This window comes from Schistocerca serialis, chromosome 1 (assembly GCF_023864345.2).
Source record: "Schistocerca serialis cubense isolate TAMUIC-IGC-003099 chromosome 1, iqSchSeri2.2, whole genome shotgun sequence".
Classification (NCBI taxonomy): Eukaryota; Metazoa; Arthropoda; class Insecta; order Orthoptera; family Acrididae; genus Schistocerca; species Schistocerca serialis.
In genome coordinates this window covers 1,096,665,925-1,096,681,437 of record NC_064638.1, presented here as the reverse complement: position 1 = coordinate 1,096,681,437, position 15,513 = coordinate 1,096,665,925, and the positions used below count along the sequence as shown (strand labels likewise).

Sequence of the window (15,513 nt, the reverse complement as noted above, 5' to 3'; positions counted from 1 at the left end):
GAACTACTTAAACCTAACTAACCTAAGGACATCACACACATCCATGCCCGAGGCAGGATTCGATTGAAGCCCCTAGAACAGCTCGGCCATCCCGGTCGGCGACGATATACACTCCAACCTTATTTGCTTTGTGTCTTTGTTCGTTCCTAGTCTCTGTCGTTCAACTGCACCTGTCACAATCTACTAAGAAGTCGTTAAAATCCTTTTAGTCAATTTGTAGTAAAAATTTGCGAATAAGGTTATCTGATAAGAACTGCAAGTAACAGTCGCAATTACGTAAGAAGACCAAACCTGATGGTTTGTGCAACCTGGTTTGTAATGCAGATGTGGTCTTCGGTCCAAAGACAGGTTTGATGCAGTTCTCCGCAATAGTGTATACTGTGCAAGCCTCTTCAGCTCTGGATAACTACCTCATCCTACATCTGTTGATACCTGCTTACTGTATTCAAGCCTAGGCCTTCCCCTATAGCTTTTACCCCCCATTCCCCCCTCCATAATTTCTTCTGTTGTGTACGACTTCGTAGGCAACGGTAAGGGGAGGTGGGCTACAGAGTGGTGCAAGAACTGTTGTCGTACGAAGGCTGGAGTGCAGCAGAAATGATTGGCGAACAAGTTAACACAGTAAACAAAAGATTCACTCAATTTTTACTTCTCCAAGCGTACGAAGACAAATTACAAATAACGCAGCAAGAAAGAGTCCAGCTCATTTAGTAGTAACTACGATGAATCTGTCTGAACTAAGGACGAACGAAGATGCGACTAAGTGGCATCTGCGTTGCATGCGCTAGCAAAGTGGCTCGAAGTGTGAGTGGGTGAGCGGCTACTGTCGGCCGTCCTATATCGTGGTGGCAGAGTGCGTTCGTAGTCCAGAGCCGCTGCAAGTGTGGCTCATTGGGCGCGCACCATTGGGTCCGCCAGCCGAAAACTTGCTATACCACAAATTGGTTTTTTCTCCAAATCGATTCAGTACCTCCTCATTTGTTATTCAATATATCTTTCTGATTTTCAGCATTCTTCTACAGCACCACATTTCAAAAGCTTCTATTTGTAGTGACCTCATACGTGCTCACAAGACAAGAAAAGATTCCCAGGCAGATATAAAACCAGAGACACTATTTTAACAAGCAAAATAGATGATTCACAATTTAAGTCCAGAGACGGGGCAAGGTGCAAGATAAATTGAACACAGTGAACTGATATTCTTGATGAATACTTGAGAGCGAGTAATAATTTCTTAGAGTTTGTGACAAAGATACAAAATCTTGAAGTAAATATGTCTGGCGCAGACAACCATCACTGCAGAGTTTAAATTGTACAACCCCAGATGGACCACTATGAGGATGGCTGTCCTTGGACACAATCACTTAAGTCAATACGCATTGGTGAATACAAAGTGCCGATGCTAAGACTCCATGGAGGCTTATGTTGGAGAGTCTGAGGATCGGAGGAGATGGCTGGTGGCTTGTGGTTGAGAGGTGTAATGTCCAGGTTGGCAACATGAACTGAAATCTCCGCGGTAGGACTTCTGCCTAACAAGGGAACCTCCCCATCGCACCCCCCTCAGATTTAGTTATAAGTTGGCACAGTGGATAGGCCTTGAAAAACTGAACACAGATCAATTGAGAAAACAGGAAGAAGTTGTGTGGAACTGTCAAAAAATAAGCAAAATGTACAAACTGAGTAGTTCATGGGAAGATATGCAATATCAAGGACACTGGGAACGCAGGAGCGCCGTGGTCTCGTGGTAACGTGAGCAGCTGCGGAACGAAAGGTTTGGGGTCCTCGGTGGTCTAGTGGTAAGGGGACTGGAACGTTCCAGCGCCTAGGCTGGGGCTATTCGCCCCAGCCGGGTCGGGGCTCTATCCCCGGCCGGCGCTAGAATTTTCAGATTTCCGAACACTAGCCTCCACCTCTGCCCTGGCATGTGGCGCATGCCGGGTACCCCCGTGGGGTCCTTGCTTCGGATCCCACGTGGAGCTCACTCCCACACTACAAACTAAACCTGATAGCCGGCACGGTAGCTCAGCGTGTTCGGTCAGACAGCCGCTTGGCCTCTGTAATAAAAAAACTGAGTGGAACGATCAACCACCGAACAGGATGTCTTGCGACGTCCGCAACGACCAAACACAACGATCTATAACAAAAAAAAAAAAAAAAAAAAAAATCTACCATCGAGTGAAAAGTTTAATTTTTTATTTTCAGTTTATGTGACAAACTCTTATGTTTTCATCACTTTTTTGGGAGTCATTATCACATCCACAAGAAAACCTAAATCGGGCAAGGTAGAAGAATCTTTTTACCCATTCGCCAAGTGTACAAGTTAGGTGGGTCACAACATATTCCTGTCATGTGACGCACATGCCGTCACCAGTGTCGTATAGAATATATCAGATGTGTTTTCCTGTGGAGGAATCGGTTGACCTATAACCTTGCGATCAAATGTTTTCGGTTCCCATTGGAGAGGCACGTCCTTTCGTCTACTAATCGCACGGTTTTGCGATGCGGTCGCAAAACACAGACACTAAACTTATTACAGTGAACAGAGACGTCAATGAACGAACGGACAGATAACTATGCAAAAATAAAGAAAGTAAAATTTTCACTCGAGGGAAGACTTGAACCAAGGACCTCTCGTTCTACAGCTGCTCACGCTACCACGGGACCACGGCGCTCCTGAGCTCACGTTCTCCATGATGTTGCCTATGTGGCCCATGGACTACTCAGTTTGTATATTTTGCTTATTTTTTCACAGTTCCACACAACTTCTTCCTGTTTTCTCAATTGATCTGTGTTCAGTTTATCAAGGCCTATCCACTGTGCCAACTTATAACTAAATTTGAGGGGGGCTCCTAGCGGCGATACGCTGCACTGGCTCTCTTATCCGAAGTTGCGCTCAAAAACAACCTGGTATTTTCGTCATCCAGGACTTTGTGTGTGTGTGTGTGTGTGTGTGTGTGTGTGTGTGTGTGTGTGTGTGTGTGTGTGTGTGTGTGTTTGTTTCCAAAAGACGCCTCTTCTGCTATCCACAGGACATACCTTTTATAACGATTTGTTATTTGCTTATTTGATATGATAGGCTAAGTGTTCCTATACTGCACTATTCTGTCTCTGAACCGCTTCCCGTCCATGTCTCACTTCCATAGAAGGCTACACTCGAGACACATATCTTCATACAACACTTCCTAACGATTAAATTAAGCTGGCCGGTTGTGGCCGAGCGGTTCTAGGCGATTCAGTCTGGAACCGCGCGATCGCTACGGTCGCAGGTTCGAATCCTGCCTCGGGTATGGATGTGTGTGATGTCCTTACGTTAGTTAGGTTTAAGTAGTTCTAAGTTCTAGGGGACTGATGACCTCAGATGTTGAGTCCCATAGTGCTCAGAGTCATTTGAACCATTTTTTTGATTAAATTAATATTACATGTTAATATATGCCATTTTTCCAAAAACGTTTTTCTTGCTATTGTCAGTCTGCATTTTATACCTTATCTGTTTCGGCCATCATAATTTATTTTGCTTCCCAATTAAAACAAACTCAACTACTTTGTACGGGAAGGTGTCGTCGTCGAGTGACTGTAGGAGGATACGAGATGACTTGGACAGGATTTGTGATTGGTGTAAGGAATGGCAGTTAACTCTAAATATAAATAAATGTAAATTAATGCAGATGAATAGGAAAAAGAATCCCGTAATGTTTGAATACTCCATTAGTAGTGTAGCGCTTGACACAGTCACGTCGATTAAATATTTGGGCGTAACATTGTAGAGCGATATGAAGCGGGACAAGCATGTAATGGCAGTTGTGGGGAAGGCGGATAATCGTCTTCGGTTCATTGGCAGAATTTTGGGAAGATGTGGTTCATTTGTAAAGGAGGCCGCTTATAAAACACTAATACAACCTATTTTTGAGTACTGCTCGAGCGTTTGGGATCCCTATCAGGTCGGATTGAGGGAGAACATAGAAGCAATTCAGAGGCGGGCTGCTAGATTTATTATTGGTAGGTTTGATCATCACGCGAGTGTTACGGAAATGCTTCAGGAACTCGGGTGGGAGTCTCTGGAGGAAAGGAGGCGTTCTTTATGTGAATCGCTACTGAGGAAATTTAGAGAACCAGCGTTTGAGGTTGACTGCAGTACAATTTTACTGCCGCCAACTTATATTTCACGGAAAGACCACAAAGATTAGAGATTTTAGGGCTCGTACAGAGGCGTATAGGCAGTCATTTTTCCCTCGTTCTGTTTGGGAGTGGAACAGGGAGAGAAGATGCTAGTTGTGGTACGAGGTACCCTCCGCCTCGCACCGTATGGTGGATTGCGGGGTATATATGTAAATGTAGATGTAGATGTACTACGTTGAATGTCTCATTTCCTTATCCACGAGGGGCGTTCAATTTTTTTTCAAGATTTGGTTGACAGAATGTGGAATCCGTTGTGGGGCGTCGTGGAATATTCCCGTTTCACCCCCTGTAGTCTCATGATGTTCCAGTAAGTGGCTGTGTTATCCTTGGCCTTCAAAACGGCGTCTGCAGCGGAAGTTTGTTCAAAACAGAGAGCTATCACAGAGTTTCTTTTGGCGGAAAGCCAGAGCATCGCAGATCTTCATAGGCGCTTGCAGAATGTCTAGGGAGACATGGCAGTGAACAAAAGCACGGTGAGTCGTTGGGCGAGGCGCCTGGCTTCATCGCAGTAAGGTCGAGCAAACTTGTCGGATCTCTTACGTGCTGGCCAGCCGCACGCAGCTGTGACTCCAGCAATGTTGGGACGTGCAGACACTCTCATTCGAGACGACTGACAGATCACAATCAAGCACCTCACTGCACAACTGGACCTCTGTTGGTAGTGCTCACACCCTTGTCCACTTGTTCGGATAGTCAAAGGTGTCCTCTAGGTCCCTTGCCACCTAACAGAAGACCATAAAGAGCAACGGAGGACCATCTGTGCGGAATTACTTCCTCATTACGAGGCTGATCGCGACAACTTTGCCAAACGTCGTCACAGGCCGTCGCCTAGATGGATTCATCACTTCGAACCGGAAACAAAACGGTAATCCATTGAGTGGCACCACGCCACCTCTCTTCCGAAGAAAGAACGACTTCAACGTGTTTCCGCCACAAAAATGCAAACGAGCTTCCCCTTCATCACAACACAAGGACTCACACAAGTCTGCCCACCCGAGAAGACTTCACAAAACTTCGTTGGACTGTTCTTCCTCATCCGCTGTATTGGCTAGTTCTCGCACCTTCCGACTTGCATCTGTCTGGGCCAGTGAAGGATGCACTCTGTGAGAAGCAGTACATGGATGGTGGGGAGGTTAGTGATGAAGCAGTACGTTGGCTCCGACATCGACCAGTAGAGTGGTACCATGCTTGTGCACGTGCTCTCTAGTAAGGTGGCAAAAGTCTGTCGAATTCAATGGAAGTTGTGTTGAAAAACAGGATTTTGTAGCCAGAAGAGTGGGGAATAATGTGGAGCACTGGAATCCTGAATAAAATAATTCTGAATAAAACCAACCGCATTTCAAAAGAAATATGTTGCATTAATTACTGGACGCCCCTCAGCATCGCTTGGTTTAATTCGCATACATTCTATTCTCCTTTTTTTTTACTTTTGTTGATATTAACCTTATAATCTCTTTTCAAAGATACTATACAACTGATCTTCGAATCCTTTTTCGTCTGTGATAGAGTTACAGTGACTCCCCGAATTTCAGTTTCCTCTTCAAAATTCTCCATAATTGCTAGCTCAACGTACAGAGTGAATGACATAGGGCATAGGTCACAAAGCTGTCTCTCTCCCTTCTCTACCACAGCTTGCCTCCTCTCATGCCCTTTCACTCCTACACTACTGGCCATTAAAATTGCTACACCAAGAAGAAAAGCAGATGACAAATGGGTATTCATTGGACAAATATATTGTACTAGAACTGACATGTGATTACATTTTCTCGCAATTTGGGTGCATAGATCCTCAGAAATCAGTACCAGAACAACCACCTCTGGCCGTAATAACGGTCTTGATACGCCTGGGCATTGAGTCAAACAGAGCTTGGATGGCGTGTAGAGGTACAGCTGCTCATGCTGCTTCAACACGATACCACAGTTCATCAAGATTAGTGACGGGCGGATTGTGACGAGCCAGGTGCTCGGCCACCATTGACCAGACGTTTTCAGTTGGTGAGAGATCTGGAGAATGTGCTGTCCAGGGCAGCAATCGAACGTTTTCTGTATCCAGAAAGGCCCTTACAGGAGCTGCAACATGCGATCGTGCATTATGCTGCTGAAATGTAGGGTTTCGCAGGGATCGAATGAAGGGTAGAGCCACGTGTCGTAACGCATCTGAAATGTAACGTCCACTGTTCAAAGTGCCGTCAATACGTACAAGAGGCGACCGAGACGTGTAACCAATTGCACCCCATACCATCACGCCGGGTGATACGCCAGTATGGCGATGACGAATACACGCTTCCAATGTGCGTTCACCGCGATGTCGCCAATCACGGATGCGACCATCATGATGCTGAAAACAGAACCTGGATTCATCCGAATAAATGACGTTTTGCCATTCGTGCACCCAGGTTCGTCGTTGAGTACACCATCGCAGGCGCTCCTGTCTGTGATGCAGCGTCAAGGGTAACAGCAGGCATGATGTCCGAGCTGATAGTCCATGGTGCTGCAAATGTCGTCGAACTGTTCGTGCAGTGGTTGTTGTCTTGCAAACGTCCCCATCTGTTGACTCAGGGATCGAGACGTGGCTGCACGATCCGTTACAGCCATGGGGATAAGATGCCTGTCATCTCGACTGCTAGTGATACGAGGCCGCTGGGATCCAGCATGGCGTTCCGTATTACCCTCCTGAACCCACCAATTCCATATTCTGCTAGCAGTTATTGGATCAACGCCAGCAGCAATGTCGCGATACGATGAACCGCAATCGCGATAGGCTACAATCCGACTTTTATCAAAGTCGGAAACGTGATGGTACACATTTCTCCTCCTTCCACGAGGCATCACAACAACGTTTCACCAGGCAACACCGGTCAACTGCTGTTTGTGTATGAGAAATCGGTTGGGAACTTTCCTCGTGTCAGCACGTTGTAGGTGTCGCCACCGGCGCCAACCGTGTGTGAATGCTCTGAAAAGCTAATCATTTGCATATCACAGCATCTTCTTCCTGTCGGTCAAATTTCGCGTCTGCATCACATCATCTTCGTGGTGTAGCAATTTTAATTGCCAGTAGTGTTTCTGTACAGACTGTATATAAACTTCCACTCTGTCACTTACCCCTGCTACCTTCAGAATTTAGGAGAATGTATTCCAATCGACATCATCAAACGCTTTCCCTAAGTCTGCAAATGATATAAACGCGGGTTTGCCTTTCTTTTACTTATATTCAACAATGCGTCATGGGGTCAATATTCCTGTATGCCTCTGGAATACGACATGATCTTCCTTGAGGCTGACTTCTACCACTTTTTCCGTTCTTTTGTAAATAATTCGTGTCAATATTTTGCAACCATGACTTATTAAACTGATGGTTCGGTAATATTCGCACCTGTCGGTGTATGTCTTCTTCGGAACAGCGGTTATTACATTCTTCTTGAAGTCAGGTTTTTTTTTTCTCTGCTTCATATATCTTACACACCAGGTGGAACTGTTCTGTCGCAAGTACCTCAATAATTTCGAAGGAATGTCGTGTTCTCAAGGAGCCTTGTTTTCAATTAGATCTTTCAGTGCTTTTTCAAATTCTTCTAGCAGTATCATATCTCTCATTTCATCTTCACCTATTTCGAAAATATTGTCTTAAGTCTATTTCCCTTATATAGATCCCTATACGTTCCTCCTACCTTCCAGCTTTCCCTTCTTTGCTTAGTACTGGATTGCCATCAGAGTTCTTGATATTCGTACAGCTGGTTCCCTTTTCTCCAAAGGTCTCTATAATTTTTATGTACACGACTGTTTAATTTTTCTGTACGCGACGTTTATCATTCCCCAACTTCTGCATGCTTCTGCAGACTTTCATTTGTCCTCTAGCTATTCCTGCTTAGCCATATTCCGCTTCCTATCGATCTCATTTTTAGACTTCAGTATTCCCTTTCTCCTGCTTCTTCTTCTTCTTCTTCTTCTTCTTCTGCTTTTACGGCCTCATTGGACCACTTCAGTCAATCATTTCTGGTCCTCTTCTTTGGCATTTTCCCCTTCCGAGTGGCCCAGTATCTCTTCATTCGTTCCGATGCTTTTCGTCGTTCCTTATCTGTAAATACCCTTTTCATTGTATGTCGTTTGTCAATTTTTGGTTTAAATCTTATTTCTGTGTCCCTCAACTTCTTTAAATTTGGCGTTTTGTTCTGCAAATCATCCAGAGTTATTTCCAGTTCTTCCATATCCTCTCTTATTTCCTTAAGCCAACCTCCTTGTTGTTTCAAATTCCAGAGTTTCTCAATAATTTTCCTTGATAATCTGGTTTCTGGTGTCCTCAGAATGTGACCACAAAAAGAGATCCTTTTCTTTCGTATAGTATCAGTGATGGGCTCCAGTTCTCTGTGTACCACTTCATTTGGAACTATCCGCCATTGCCCAAATTTTTGATATTTCTTATTTATGCATGTTCTAGCAATTCTTCTCTCTACTTTTAAAATTTTGTCAATTCTGTTTTTCTGGGTGACTTTAAAAAGAGTTTCACTTCCGTATGTAACCTCTGGTTGAACCACCGTCTTGTAATGTTTTAATTTTGTTTTAAATGATAGACATTTTTTATTGTACGTAGACCATGTTAGTTTTTGAGCTTTTATCATTTTATTAATTCTTGCTCGCCATGCAGATTTCTCGTCCAATTTATGTGTTATAATTTCACCCAGGTATTTAAATTGTTTCACTATTTTAATTTCCCTATTGTTCACTGTGATGTGAACAATTACAAGTGGATCTGTTACCATTATTTCAGTCTTTTCAAATGATATCTGGAGTCCTAATTTTTGTGCTATATTTTGTAAGCTTGTTATTTGTTTCGTGGCTTCCTGAATATTATTAGCTAGTAATGCTAGGTCATCAGCAAATCCCAAGCAATTTAGGTTTATTTTATCTTTCTTAGTTCCAATTTTAATATTCATAGGATTTTCCTTGTACCATTCTCTCATTACATATTCAAGAGCACAATTGAATAGCAATGGTGATAAACAATCTCCCTGTCTCAACCCTGATTTAATCTCCTGCTTCATCTGATAAATTTTTATATTTTCTCTTTTTCGTCATTTACATTCGGTATCTCTTGAGTTAGCCCAAGATTTTTTATACGCTTTGTATTTTTTTATGTGATCCTATATGCTGCATTCCCTATTTCATCTCTCTAAGCTACCGATCCGTCTTCTGTTGTATTCCTTTCATTTGTTTCAGACCAACGTTTCTTAATGCTCCCTCAGTCTCTTAACAGTCTTCGGTTCCTTCAATTTATACAGAACACATCTCCCTGTTTTCCTTCTTTTTGCAATTTCTTCACTTCTTATGTACATTTCATAATCAGTAAATCACTTGAGAGTCCACATCTGCAGCTTGAAATGACTTACAGTTAAAAATCTGGTTTCGAAATCTCTCCCTTATTATATAATCAATCTGAAACCTTCCAGTGTCCCCATTTCTCTTCTAACTATATATAAACTTCTTTCGTGATTCTTAACCAAGCGTTCGCAATTCTACCAGATGACTTGTTCTTTTAGTCCTTTTTTCCTTGTCCATATTCTCCTAGCATGTTTCTTTCTCTTTATTTTCCTACTACCGAATTCCAGCCCCACATCACATTTAAATTTCCAGTTTCCTTAGCTATCTAAATAATTGCTCCTACCTAACCATACGTTCCATCAATCTCTTCGTCATTTTTGGAACTCGTTGGCACATAAATTGCATTACTCTAATGAGTTTTGACAGTAAGCCGAATCAGTCCTTCCGAGGAGCTTTTTTTTTTTTTTTCAAATTTCTTCACATTTTTGCTGAAGCCATTTTGCCTTACTTTCCCTGCACTTCCTACTTTTTATATTACTAAGTGAAATATTTCTATTGGAATATGTTCCTGAACATTTTTGCACCACCTCCTTTCGTCGATCACTTGAAATATTTCTTCTGTCATCCTAGGTTTCCTCGCAGTTATCCTCCTTGTACCTATGTTTGTCCGTCCAGCTTCTATGGCTGCCATTTTTAAAGATGTCCATCCCTCTTCAACTGAACTGTTGTTGTTCTCATTATCACAGTATATCTAACCTCAGAGGACGTGAAACGCATCTCATGCTTCTTCAGTACTTCAGTGTCCCACTTCTTCGTACACTGATTCGTCCGAACGAGTCTTGTAAGTTCCAGCGCTCTTTGTCATTACTAAATGTTGATCGGGAATCACATCAGTTCCCGTGCAGCCCTCATAATACAATATCTGATTCCGAAATCTCTGTCTGACCGTGCTGTAATCCAGCTGGACTCTTCAAGTGTCTTCGCGCCTTTTCCTAGTATACCAGCTCCTTTTGTGATTTTTGTACAGCGTATTCATTATTACTAAATTAGGTTATCATTTCCACTTACATACTGAATTACCCGTTCACTGTCCTCATATGCTTTCTCCATCCCTTCAACTTCTGCTTGTGACGTCGACATGTATATGTTGTTGTTGTTGTGGTCTTCAGTCCAGAGACAGGTTTGATGCTGCTCTCCATGCTACTCTATCCTGTGCAAGCTTCTTCATTTTCAAGTAACCCCCTACATCCTTCTGAATCCGTTTGGTGTATTCATCTCTTGGTTTCCCTCTACGATTTTTACCCTCGATGCTGCCCTCCAGTACTAAATTGGTAACCCCTTGATGCCTCAGAACATGTCCTACCAACCGATCCCTTCTTCTAGACAGGTTATGCCACAAATTCATCTTCTCCCCTATTCTATTCAGTACCTCCTCATTAGTTACGTGATCTACCCATCTAATCTTCAGCATTCTGCTGTAGCATCACATATTGAAAGCTTCTATTCTCTTCTTGACTAAACTATTTATCGTCCATGTTTCGCTTCCATACATGGCCACACTCCATACAAATACTTTCAGAAAAGACTTCCTGACACTTAAATGTATACTCCATGTTAACAAATTTCTCTTCTTCAGAAACGCTTTTCTTGCCAATGATAGTCTACATTTTATATCCTCCCTACCTCGACCATTATCAGTTTTTTTTCTCCCCAAATAGCAAAACTCATCTACTACTTTAAATGTCTCATTTCCTAATTGTCATGTATATATGAACTATTAATGTTGGCGTTGGTATGCTGTCGATTCTGAGGAGTACAACGCTATCACTGAACTGTTCCCTCTGCTCTGCTTTCCTATTTATAACAAATCCTACTCTCACTATTTCGGTTTCTGGCGCTGTTGACATTACCGTATATTCGCCCGACCAAAAATCGTTATCTACTTTCTATTTCGCTTCTATGGTTTTTCTAGCATTTCCCTTTTCACGTTTTCTAGCTTCCCTGTAACGTTCAAATATCTGACATTCCTTGCTCCGATTCGTAGTGTATTATCCTTCCGTTGCTTATTCGGTCTTTTTCTCATGGTTACCTTCCCCTTTGTAGTGACCTTCCCGAGATCCAAATGGGGGACTAATGCGGAATCGTTTTCCAAAGGAGAGATAATCATGACACTTTCTTTGCACCATAGGCCACATGTCCTGTGGATACATACTGTCTGTCTTTCATGCAGTGGTTTCCGTTGCTTTCCACATCCTCATACTGTTGATCACAGCTGGTTCTTCCGCCTTTTAGGGACAGTTTCCCACGCCAAGGGCAAGAGCTTGTCCTGAAATCTATCCGCTCCTGCGCTCTCATTGACAAGGCCGTTGGCAGAAGCTTCGGTCGGTATTGCTGAAGATTTTTAGTAAAAATTTAAGCAGTGGTTTGGTCGAACCCTTTCGGCAGGGCGTTCTGAATGCCAAAGACTACCTCTATACTACGTTCAACGATTTTGCGTGTCATGTTGCGCAGGGGCCATTCTAATTTGCTCTGTATCGTTCCAGTTTTAGTATGTGTAAAGCCGAAGCGAGTACAACTGAGCGCAAAATGTAGATGTATGAATAAAATAAGATTAGCCAAGTATTCAAGGCTTACCAGGTGCAACAGGTGCCTTGAGAAATCAGCCTTAAGTGGGTGAGCCAGTCCCACGGTCTGTGAGAGCGACATTTGTGGAAAATTCCGGCTTGTCGGCTCCCTACTGGACAAAAGACGTATATTCGTACTCGTGTGAACGGTTTCTACTCATAATGGTGTAGTGGTGGTGGCTAAGAGAATGCGATAGGGGTGACTAAAGTTGCAAAATAATCCTCCTGCTAAGGATTACAAGCATGTCGATGATTTGCGAGAAATTTAAGCCCGTCAGGTACATCTATATATACATTCATACCCATCCAGGCACCTTACGGTGTGTGGCGGATGGTACTTCTGCTCTTTTCCCCTCTCCCCTACACCACTCGCCAATGGCGCGAGAAAAGAATGATTGTCGTTAAAGCTCGGTATCAGATTTAATATCTCTGATTTTCATGTTCCGTATTTTTCGTGATAGGTATGTGAGAAGACGTAACATGTTTCTGTCTCTTCTTGGAACGTACGCTCTCGGAATCTTAAGAGAGAATTTCTCCGTGATGCACAGCTCCGTTATGGTAGCATCTGCCAGTTGAGTTCGTTGATCATTTCCGTAAGAGCACTGCGCTTAATTTTCGATCCCACGATGAAACATGCCTCTCTGTGTTACCCCTTCTCTATCTCGTTTATTAATTCAACTTGATAAAGACCCCAGATGATGAAGAATACTCAAGAATTGACCGTACAAGCGTTTTGTATATCACTTCTTTCGTGGATGAATTACATTACTTAATATTCTTCGAATGAATCTCGCCTATTTACGGACCCATTAATGTACCAATTATGAGATGTCCACAGGTCTTCCTGCATTTCCCTGTAGTCATCTGGCGTTACAAACAGATAACAGCGACGTTGTCCTCTAGATTATTTATGTTCACTGCAGGAAAAAAAATGCAACACTCTCAAGGACTGTGTTCAGTGGCACGAGGATGAGGGTAATATGTTTACACTGAGGGGCTGTACTGTCTGTGATTCATTTGCCACGGTCATCGGCGATCAGAAAGCTTGTCAGAGCGCCCCGACTCCAACGTTCCTCCAGGACGGCTCACAAGGTCTTTGAAACTATGTGGTGGGCAGAGCTTCTTCGCCATCGCCACATTGCCTTTTGCCACACGACTTCGTAGATCAGTACGTCAACCACAAACGAAGCTCCAACCAGGAGCCTCCAAGAATGAGCCCACGGATTCATCACGACTTACTTATCCCGATCCCTGAGGCATGTAAGTAACAAGCAGCAGGTTAATTCGTACTTTAAGACCGTCACTGCTTATAGTGATACCATAATTAACGGATTCTTCTCGATGGTGTTCTGCAGCGCTCCTCTATGAGCCTCTTCACCAATTTTACCGTGGCAATGGGAAGCAATGCTTTCCTAAATTTGTAAGTGGTTTAGTTTGCACCAGAGTCTACAGATACATTCCAATGCCTTTGACATAACATTTCAGTATGTAAAGTCCGCTCCATAATGTCGTTTATTGTCCTCTCTTATAATAACACTGTCCTCCCTTATAGTAATTACAAGAGCTTCATTTGAATGGTGGCAATATTAAGAATGTTGTTTTAATTCCAACCAGAATTTGTTGTCCAATATTTTAAATGTATGCTTCTGACCGCTAACTTTATTTAACTGCTTGGTGAAAATGTCACAGACAATTTTGGGTGTACGTAGGTACTTTTCTTTAGGTATAGTCTATTATCCTGAGTTGCCGTTCTGTGATTGAACAATATGTTTAGATAGCATTCGATACGTAATTGACAAATAATAAGGTCAGTTAACTTGAAATACAAGAGCAGAAGTATTTTCTTAACAGCATACATATTGTTCCTCATTGCATGCTAGTCAAACCTATAATTGTTACAATGTTCAGCTCATATGGGTACAAGAAGAGCAAGTGATGCCTCATGTGGACGCAGTCGGGATCATTACGCTGGTCTGCAGCCAAAGGGCGGTAATGATGAATGGGCGACACTTTCAGTAGACAAGCATTGTTGCTACGGATAAGTAAGGTTAAACTGTTAATTGCCAAACACTGTTAAAGAACTAGAGACTACTACTTCTCAACGTTGTTTTCTATCCACCAATAACCGATTCTGTAAAACGAGATATTTACTTTCGTTCCAAAGAAGAATTGGTAGCTTTACAGCTACAGTATTTTTGACTCTGAGTTCGCTATGTTTTACAGCTCTGCAAGCAATGTTCCATATTATAATTAAAGTGGTCCTGTGAAAGCAAACCATGACTTGTAATTTTTTCTATGCATTAAAGCACACTCTAAAAGGCTATTTGGATGTGGCACAACTGCATTCATTTTCTACCAAGTTTTGAACAGAGATTTGCCGCTTATATATAAGTCCTATGGTACGCAACCAGTTAGCAATGTCTGTGCTTGCTAACAGTTATTCGCTCCAGATCTTCTTGTCTTTCAGTTAGCCAGGCGCTTACCAAAATGCAAGAAACAATATAATTTCGACAAGTGGATTTCCACAATGTTGCACATTTAAAGACAGTCATGTTGAAAAGACTTACAGCTGCCGAGATAAATCATTTGGCTTTGATACCAGTTTCTATCAGACATTATCATACTCAAGCACAAGAACCATTATTTTTAGCATTACTATGCCGAAGCAATCATGAACGGCTAGTGAACTAATCTGTTACAGTTCAGCAGATTTCAAAGTGGTGGAAACACTGGAATCTGTTGTTTGAACACGAGTTTCTTTGAGAAATAAAAGGTCACCCTTCCTTAATGTTGAATCAGTTTTAAGAAATGTTAGACATTACAAAAGCCGGTGCCAGTCTTACATTCTGATGTTATAGGCAGTTACATATTTTTCACATGTTGTTGACACTGATTCACCTGTAGTTATTCAATCCGATATTCAGGTTGATGCTTCATCATTTAGTATCCAACAAGTATGTAGTAACGAAGGTCCACCACCATCTCCACAAGCGGTACTACGCGGTACTACGCGATCAGCCTGTGAAACGTGTAACACTACTGTTTGCCATGAAGTTTCACATCGGCGCACACTGTTCCAGAGTGAAAATACAATTTGGAAGAGGATAATTATACTTGAAAATATGTTTTGCTTTTTAAAAAGGAATTAAGTATTTGTGAATTTCTGACACTATTGACAATGCTTGAATTTCGTGGAAATATGGAAAACGCAAGCTCTAAGAGTACAATGGCTGGTGCGCCCGCCAGCAGAAACCTCTGCTGTGCTTCGAGGATGCGCGATATCTCGCAACAGACACGCCCCCAACGTTGATAGGCGAGGCATAGCTTTGTGTAGAATTTCGTACTTTTTCCGAGTATACATAATTGTGGATTTACCTCGAATCAATTAAAAAGTTGAAGT

The 15,513-nt window shown here is 42.5% G+C and overlaps 1 protein-coding gene and 1 non-coding gene across 2 annotated transcripts in view; both read right to left on the bottom strand.

Annotated features, from left to right (window-relative positions):
• LOC126416282 (SEC14-like protein 2) overlaps positions 1–15,513 on the bottom strand; it is a 277,374-nt gene that overhangs the window by 240,668 nt on the left and 21,193 nt on the right. The window lies entirely within an intron of this gene.
• Positions 11,957–12,062, bottom strand: LOC126424628 (U6 spliceosomal RNA). The gene has a single exon (XR_007576200.1). It is a non-coding gene; the product is annotated as a U6 spliceosomal RNA (small nuclear RNA).